The sequence below is a fragment of the Euphorbia lathyris genome, chromosome 5 (genome assembly GCF_963576675.1).
Source record: "Euphorbia lathyris chromosome 5, ddEupLath1.1, whole genome shotgun sequence".
NCBI lineage: Eukaryota > Viridiplantae > Streptophyta > Magnoliopsida > Malpighiales > Euphorbiaceae > Euphorbia > Euphorbia lathyris.
This window is the reverse complement of record NC_088914.1, coordinates 29,401,272-29,410,546: the sequence shown is the minus strand read 5'-3', so window position 1 is coordinate 29,410,546 and position 9,275 is coordinate 29,401,272. Positions and strand designations below refer to the sequence as shown.

The window sequence follows — 9,275 nt, the reverse complement described above, 5'->3', positions numbered from 1 at the left end:
TCTATCGAGATAATAATTTGTCTAAGTGTTCAACAAAGTTTCCTTGTAAAGATTTTGAATTAAACTACGTTTTAATGAAAACACCGGCAATCCACTTCGGATCCTTTACCAAAGTGCTGCATAAAAATCTATTGAATAGAACAGACTTTATTAAATGAAATATAAATTTGATACAAGTTTACAGAGAACAAGGAGCATGAAAACATTCGACGGCGTGCAAGTGAACGGGTTGTCAATCCTTTCCTTGGGTTTCGTTAGAGTTTGTCAGACTCAGGGGCGGATTCTCTACTCAATCTTCTCGCTGTAACTTCGTAATAGGGATGCGGTCGGCCTCTACCAAAATGTAAACTAATATGAACAAATCTAAACGCTACTGTGTTTGTTATTATTGAATAAACAGTGTGTGTACATCATATTGCTTTTTACAGAAATGAAATCTAAACTCTGAGTCGTGGTTGAAGTGTCGTGTCCGTTGTGAAGGATCATATCCGTTGTGAAGGGACGTCTTTATCCACCCGAACGAACGCGTTTCTTTGAATTAAACACGTGTTCATTGTACTTGGACGAATTTCTGCACTTACCGAGAATATTTAATTCTCGACCGAGAATGGGGGAGCATTTATTTGGTCTTCAAACGAAGGGAAGGAGCTGCTGAAAACGCGTGTCGCGACCGAGAATTTGAGATTCTCGGTCGCGGCTTTTGTAAATTCTCTACCGAGAATCTTGTTTCCTCAACCGAGAATGTGACATTTTCTTCTGTTTCTGACTTCGTCTTTGTCCTTGTTTAGGTGTAATTGATCTTCGTTCTTTTTGACTCTTTTTGTAGGGTTTTTATTCTGTTTTGAACCTCTTTCGCTCCTATTTGGATTTTACCAAATATTTACGTACCTTATAAGAAAGAAACATATTCGAGAGTAAAAGCATTCTAAATAGTTATAAATAGCACAAATTCGTAGCAGAACTGATGTAAATACTAATGATATTTTAGGTATATTTTGGGCTTAACACAGATCAAGTGATAATTGAGGCACCTGAAGGTTATTTAGGGGTTTATCATTTGTTTCTAGAAAATGGGGCCAGGCTCCCTTTTCTCCTGGTATTGTAAAGGTGTTAAATGAGTTAAGCATTTGTTCGATGCAACTATCTCCAAATGGATGGATGGACCGTCTTGGTTTGATCTGGACATAGAGATGCCTTGACCTCTCTTTCATTGCATATGGACTCCTTTTAATGAAAGTGGGGACTCATGAGTCTCTTTGGATTTAGAAACTTCCTTTTAACCGGAAATCCTTCGTTAAAAAAACTTCTAGCAACAAGGATTTCAAATTCCAATGGTTTTGGATTTTGACCCTTAAAGACGAAGATGGAAAGTCTGTGAATGAGGCTTTATATCCCAATGGGTTTTCATTTCGGACGTTGTGGAACAACAACTATGTGAATAAGGCGAAGTGGCCTCTTCTAGAACCTTTGACGAGGGATGAGGAGGTCACACGTGATTTTCTAGTGCGTCTAGATTTTTTCTTCACCAAAGAGGCCTTACTGGATCATATCAACCGTGATATCCCCTTTCTCCTCCGAACCCCCGAAGGGTGCATTTCAAAGGATCATCTAGATATGAAGTTTTGTTTGCAAGTAATTTCTTATGTTTTTACCTTATTTTTGATTTGTTCCTTCATGTGTTTGCAAGCTCTAACATGCTTGTTGTTCACCAAAAAATGCTAGCTCGTCAAGCTACCGAAAGGATTGCTACCAAAGAGAAGTAGGCAAGTTCGACCCTTGTGAGTGAGAGGAACATATCTACCTCATCCTCCCTTCCTGAATGGTTAACCTCCTATTCTTCACCAGATGCGTGCTCTACCACTCCGATTTCAAGCTCTTTGGGAGTTTTTTCTTAAGGAGTTTAGGATTTTGTTGCCGGTAATCCTTTTTGCTCAATTGAACTTTCCTCCTCCCTTTCGTCTTCTATCTCTTCCGATATCCAACCTCACTTTGATACTTCAGTAGACTCGGACGAATGATGTCGCCCCTTTTTTCACCCAAGAGGCCCCTCAGGTTCCAACTCCTTTGGCCACCGCGGAAAAATTCCATAGGTATTTGGTGATGCCCTTAAGCTGCGTCACACATGGAATAAACGACGCATCCTGCTATGGAATCAATAAGCATGTCGATACATGGTAAGGGTTGAGAGTCCTTCGGGCATGCTTTGTTAAGTTTGGTGAAGTCCACATAGAGTCGCCATTTGCCATAATTTTTTACTAGCACCATGTTAGCTCGCCACTTGGGGCATTGAACTGGTTCAATGTGTCCGCAGTCGATTAGTTTCTTGATCTCTATGTTGATTATCTTCTGCCTCTCCGGAGTGTGGTCTTTTCTTTTGGCAGACACCTTCTACCGCTCCATCAATGTTTAGTGAATGCATCATGACATTTGGTGATATGCCCGTTATGTCCGCTGGTCACCAAGCGAACTCACTCTGATGCCTAAGTAAAAAAAGGTTTGAAGGTGATAGAATACTGCTGTTAGACAAGGTGCCGCGGCCTAATCTCCCGGGCGGACCGGGGGGTGGACACCTCATGGCGACGTAAGCGGTGATTGGCGCCGAAAGCAACCAATCGTGGAATCAAGCTGCTCGGCAGGACCGGAGCTCAGAGTATGGAAGAGTCGCCACCCACGAATGGGAAAATGAACACCGATCCCTTGCGGGAGACCGGTGAGGGTTCGGGAAACTTAGGTACGAGCCGAGAAGGCTAGCTCCTTTCCGGAGAAAGGCTACTAGGTACCCCGACATCGCCCGGTTATGAACCACCGGCCTCCTACTCAGCGTGTTAGGCGATAACGGACTAATCGCATATTTCTTTAAGTTTAAAATTCATTTGAAACCTTTTCTTTCTCGTTTTGAAAACCGTTTTGAGCATATATTATTGAAAGCCATTTTGGTAAAGAATCACCCATTTACATCAGTTCAAAATACATAGGAGAGTGTTAAGCCCAAAATATACCTAAAATATCATTAACATTTACATCATTTTTATTACGAATTTGTGTTATTTATATCTGTTTAGATTACTTTTACTTTCGAATATCTTTCTTTCTTGCAAGGTACTTGAATATTTGGTAAAATCCAAATAGGAACGAAAAAGGATCAAAAACAGAAGAAAAGCCCTACAAAAGGAGTCAAAGACGACGTAAATCGAAAGCGCCAAGTCGAGGACACGAACGAAAGCAAGAAGTAAGAAAACCTGCCGGGCCGCGACAGTGGATCCCAGACCCGCGGCCGCGACACGCGTGGTATAACCTTTTCTCCCCTTCGTCCGTCGCTCAGCTCAGTGCTACGTCATTCACGGCCGCGGATTACTATCCTCGGTAAGTGCAGAAATTCACCAAGAGCATTTAACACATGCTGAAAATCCAAGAAACGCGTTCGTTCAAGTGGATAAAGACGTCCTTTCACAACGGACACGACTCTTAACCAACGGATACATCACTTCAAACACAACCCTTCAACATCTATAAATAAAGAGTTGATGTTGAGAAAAAGTGTAATGAAATGCTATAATATAGATATAGAAATCAGAGCGTAGAACTTATGTCGAAGTTCTAAGTAAAAACATTTCGAGAGTTAGAAATTAGATTCTGTACAAAACAAGATGAGGTACACATATTGTTTATAGTTTAATTACAACTCAGTAGCGTTTAGACATTGTTCCAGTTTTAGTTTGCATCATGGTAGTGGCCGACCGAATCCCTATTACGAAGTTACAGCGAGAAGATTGAGTAAAGTGTTCGCCCCCGAGCCTGACAACCTCCTAGGAAACCCAAGGAAGCGGAACCGATCAAGCCCTTCACTTGCACGCCCTCGAAGAACTCGATGCTCCTTATTCTCTGTAAACTTGTATCAATTTATATTTCATCTAATAAAGTCCGTTCTATTCGACAAATCGTTATGCAGCACTTATGGTAACCAATCCAATATAAGTGAGGCTGGTGTTTTCATTAATATGCACTTGAATTCAAAATCATTACAAGGAAACTTTGTTGAACACTTAGGCAAATTATCATCTCGAAAGAGTGTTAATTTGAGTAAGGGCAACTATCCCGAAAGGGTTTTGTCGCGTTCAAAGCCAATTAATTAGAGGTTCCGTCATTTATTTCATCATCATAATAATACAAAGTTTAAGTTGTTTTCTTTGCTTAATGCAAATGAACAAATTCATTCCTTTTTCTAATAAGTTCTAAATGTTCCTGTTTTGTAAAATTCATCCTTAAAATCAGAAGATCTTTCTAACAATCGATTTATTCTAAATACATAATCTTATTCCAGCATTTTCAAATACTCAAAGTTCACAAATTCAATCAAATAAATTTCCTAAATTCAATTAATCCAATTTTCACTTTTCATTTACATTTAATAATAAATCCAACAAGTTCGAAATTAATAATTCAAAAATAAGTTTTTTCGTTAAAAAAACGTATCCCTGTGGGATCGATATTTTTATTACTACAAGCGAAACCGTGCACTTGCGGAAATCGCTCAACAAGTTTTTGGCGCCGTTGCCGGGGATACGCCAAAATTTTTGACAAATTTTTCTTTTTTTTTTTTTGTATTTTATTTTCGAATATAGGTTTATACATTATTTTTATACAATTTTTATATTTTATTTATTTTTCAGTTTATATAACACATTTTGTTTTCAATTTTGTTTTGAAGGTAGTTTGGCTCGTGTAACAATTTCAAGTTCATGCGCAGTTCGCGAAATTCGGGTACGCCACCAGATCCTTTTGATCCAGAAATTGAAAGAACACTTAAGAAAAACAACAAAAACAACAAAAACAAAGACAAAACACCCTTAAAAATCAAAGTAGTCCAGCCAGAAATCATGGCCGATCCACCGACACTTATGGATTATGCTAGGCCAGGAATGGCCGGTGTAACTAATAGTGTAGTTAGACCCCGTATAAACGCAAATCAATTTGAAATTAAGCCTACTTTGCTTAATATGTTGCAAAACAACGTAACGTTTTACGGATTGCCTATCGAAAACCCTAATGCACATTTGACAAATTTCTTAGAAATTTGTGACACTTTTAAAATTACTGATGTAACAGCCGAAGCAATCAAACTTCGCCTCTTTCCTTTCACTTTGAAGGATAAGGCAAAAATTTGGTTAACTTCTATGCCTGCTGCAACATTTGAAACTTGGGACCAATTAGCCCAAGCATTTTTACAAAAATATTTTCCCTTAGCAAAAACCGCAAGAGTCATCAAAGAGTTGACATCTTTTACACAAAATGATAATGAAACTCTTTATGAAGCTTGGGAACGTTTTAAAGAACTTCAACGTTTATGCCCACACCACCAATTGCCAGATGCACTTTTAATGCAGACATTCTATAATGGATTAAATCCTACGACTAGAGGTTCATTAGATGCTATGTCTGGAGGGTTATTTATGAAGAAGACGTCCGCCCAAGCAAGAGAACTTTTGGAGGAAATGGCAATCAACAGCAGTATGTGGCCCGCAGAGCGTGGACATATACCAACGGCGAAACCATCATCCTCATGTACATCATCGATTAAAGGTATAATGAATCTTGATCCTGTAGCAATGTTACAAGCCCAATTTTCTGCCTTATCGCACAAAATTGATAAATTATGGCACCATGCGATCCTAATGATCCGATCCAGAGAGACATTGACTACGAAGGTATGAATGAGATAGAACAGGTAAATTTTGTCCAAGGACAAAACCAAACTACTAATCCTTATTCTAATACTTATAATCCTGGATGGAGAAATCATCCTAACTTTAACTGGAAAGATGGTAATAATAATAATAATGCAAATGCTAATCAATATCGTATAAACAATTATCAAAATCAAACAAGAGATACAATTAGCACTTTATCTTCAAAAATCGACAAATTTATAGATGCTATGAACGGAAAGGTAAGTAATCAAGACGATGGTTTTAAACGGATCGAAAATAAATTCGATCAGCTTATCAAAAACCAATCATCTAGCATCCATAATTTGGAGGTTCAAATTGGACAACTTGCTAAATCAATTCCATCCCGCAAAGAGGGAAGTCTTCCCAGCCAAACGGAAGAAAATCTGAAAGAGCATGTTAAGGCTATCACTCTTCGTTCGGGGAAAAACTACTTAGGTCCGGAAATGCCCGAAAATTCAACTTTACCTGGAAATGATTCACCAAAATCCAAAGAAGATACATTAAAACAAAAAGATACGCCAATTGACTCTAATCCAAAACCTTTTGTACCAAAGCCACCTTTTCCACATAGGGTCCGAAATAAGGACCATGATAAACAACTTTTATCATTTTTAGACAAACTTAAAAATTTGCATATAAATTTAACATTCATGGATGCAATTACGCAAATTCCTAATTATGGAAAATTCTTGAAAGATTTAATTTCAAAAAAGATTAGTTGGGAAGGAATTTCATCCATTTCACTTTCTGAAGAATGTAGTTCGATAGTATCAAGCAAATTACCTACTAAACTCAAAGATCCCGGATGCTTTACCATTCCGTGTACTTTGGGAAATATGGAATTCCCAAGCTGTCTTTGCGATTTAGGAGCTAGTATAAACTTGATGCCATTGTCTATTTTTGAGAAATTAGGATTAGAAGAAGACATCAAGCGTACCAATATGGTTTTGCAATTAGCGGATCAATCCACTAAAGACCATATGGTATAATTGAAGACGTTTTGGTAAAAGTTGACAAATTTATTTTTCCTACTGATTTTGTTATCTTAGATTTTGCTTATGATGCTAATTGTCCGCTAATCTTTGGTAGACCATTCATGAACACGGGACGTGCTCTAGTTGATGTGTCGAAAGGAAAAGTAGTTTTACGAATAGGTGACGATAAGATCGAGTTCGATATGAATCAAGCGATGAAATATCCAATGGAGGATTTCGCTTGTATGAAGCTTGATTTAATTGAAGAATGTGTTAATGACATTGTTCAAAGAGAAGAAATAATAGAACCTGTAATGGGCGAAGAATTAGAAGATAAGGACCCAGAGCCTTTGATTCGAGAAGATGGACCAGTTCCGCCTTCAGTAATAGTTCCACCTAAATTAGAACTTAAAGAACTACCAAACCATCTGAGATACACTTTCCTAGGCGGAAGTGACACTCTACCTATAATCATCTCTAACAAATTAACAGAAAATCAAGAAGAAAAATTGAAAGAAGTTGTTAGAAATAGAATAGGAAGTATGGGATGGCAGATTTCAGATTTAAAAGGGATTAATCCTAGTATTGTAATGCATAGGATTCACTTAGAAGAAGATAAGCCACCTAAAGCGGATAGACAAAGACGTTTAAATCCAAACATGAAAGAAGTAGTCAAAAATGAGATTACTAAACTTTTAGACAATGGAATCATTTATCCTATTTCGGATAGTGAATGGGTTAGTCCAATCCATTGTGTACCCAAAAAGGGAGGTATAACTGCAGTAAGGAATGATGAAGGTGAATTAATACCTACGCGAACCACCACCGGTTGGAGGGTTTGTATAGATTATAGGAACCTAAATAAGGCAACTAGAAAAGATCATTTTCCTTTACCTTTCATCGATCAAATGATCGAAAGGATAGCCGGTCATGCATTTTATTGTTTTCTTGATGGTTATTCCGGATTCTTTCAAATATATATTTACCCGGATGACCAAGATAAAACAACCTTCACATGTCCTTTTGGTTTATGTAATGCACCAGCAACTTTTCAACGTTGCATGACTGCAATTTTTAATGATTTCATCGAAGATATCATGGAAGTATTTATGGATGATTTTTCAGTTTATGGAGATTCTTTTGATGCATGTTTAAAAAACTTAGATAGAGTTCTTTCTAGATGCGAAGAAACGAATTTGGTATTAAATTGGGAAAAAATTTCATTTCATGGTCGACGAAGGAATTGTTTTAGGTCATAAAATATCTGAAAAGGGATTAGAAGTGGATAGAGCAAAAACTCCAGTAATAGAAAAATTGCCCCCGCCAACTACTGTCAAGGGAGTAAGATCTTTTCTAGGACATGCAGGTTTTTACAGAAGATTTATAAAAAACTTTTCTGTGATTTCCAAACCACTTACTAATTTACTTATGAATGATTCAACCTTCGACTTTAATGAAGATTGTATTAAAGCTTTTGAAACATTGAAAACAGCCTTAGTCAGTGCACCCATAATTGCTAAACCCGATTGGGATTTGCCTTTTGAAATCATGTGTGATGCAAGTGACCTAGCAGTAGGATGTGTTTCAGGTCAAAGAAAGGATAAAAAATTACATGTTATTTATTATGCAAGTCATACATTGTCCGGTGCACAGTTAAATTACACAACAACAGAAAAAGAGATGTTAGCCGTAGTATTTGCATGTGATAAGTTTAGGTCATACTTGTTAGGATCTAAAGTTATTATTTATACAGATCACGCAGCTTTACGTTATCTGTTTGCTAAGAAAGATGCAAAACCGCGTCTGATTAGATGGGTTTTGTTGTTACAAGAATTTGATATAGAAATTAAAGACAAAAGGGGGTAGAAAACCTTGTCGCCGATCATCTATCGAGACTAGAAGATGAAAACGGTCCTATAGGTATAACTGTCGGTATACGAGATGATTTCCCCGATGAACATCTCTATCATGTAGAAAGTATCATGTCACCATGGTATGCAGATTTTGCTAATTATCTTGCAACCGATATCGTTCCGGAAGGATTATCTCCCCAACAGAGGAAGAAATTTTTCTTCGATATTAAACAATATTTTTGGGAAGATCCCTTTCTATTCAAATCATGTGGTGACGGGATAATTAGGAGATGTGTTGGAGAAAATGAATATGAATCTATAATAACAGAATGTCATTCCAGCTCGTATAGAGGACATAATGGAGTTAATAAAACGGTAGCTAAAATATTAGAATGTGGTTTCTTTTGGCCTACAATGTTTAAGGACGTTGGTTCATTTATTACTCGTTGTGATAAATGCCAAAGAACGGGAAATTTAGGAAGGAAAGATGAGATGCCCCTCACAAACGTGTTGGAAGTTGAAATCTTCGACATGTGGGGAATTGATTTCATAGGACCTTTTCCGCCTTCCAATGGTAAAACTTACATATTAGTAGCCGTTGATTATGTTTCAAAGTGGGTTGAAGCAATTGCAACCCCTACGAATGATTCTAAAGTAGTTATTACTTTTCTTGACGATATATTTTGTAGATTCGGTTGTCCTAGATACGTTGTTAGTGA

At 37.4% G+C, this 9,275-nt stretch overlaps 1 non-coding gene across 1 annotated transcript; it reads right to left on the bottom strand.

Annotated features, from left to right (window-relative positions):
• Positions 1-5,255: 5,255 nt before the first annotated feature.
• Positions 5,256-5,362, bottom strand: LOC136231455 (small nucleolar RNA R71). The gene has a single exon (XR_010689838.1). It is a non-coding gene; the product is annotated as a small nucleolar RNA R71 (small nucleolar RNA).
• Positions 5,363-9,275: the final 3,913 nt, after the last annotated feature.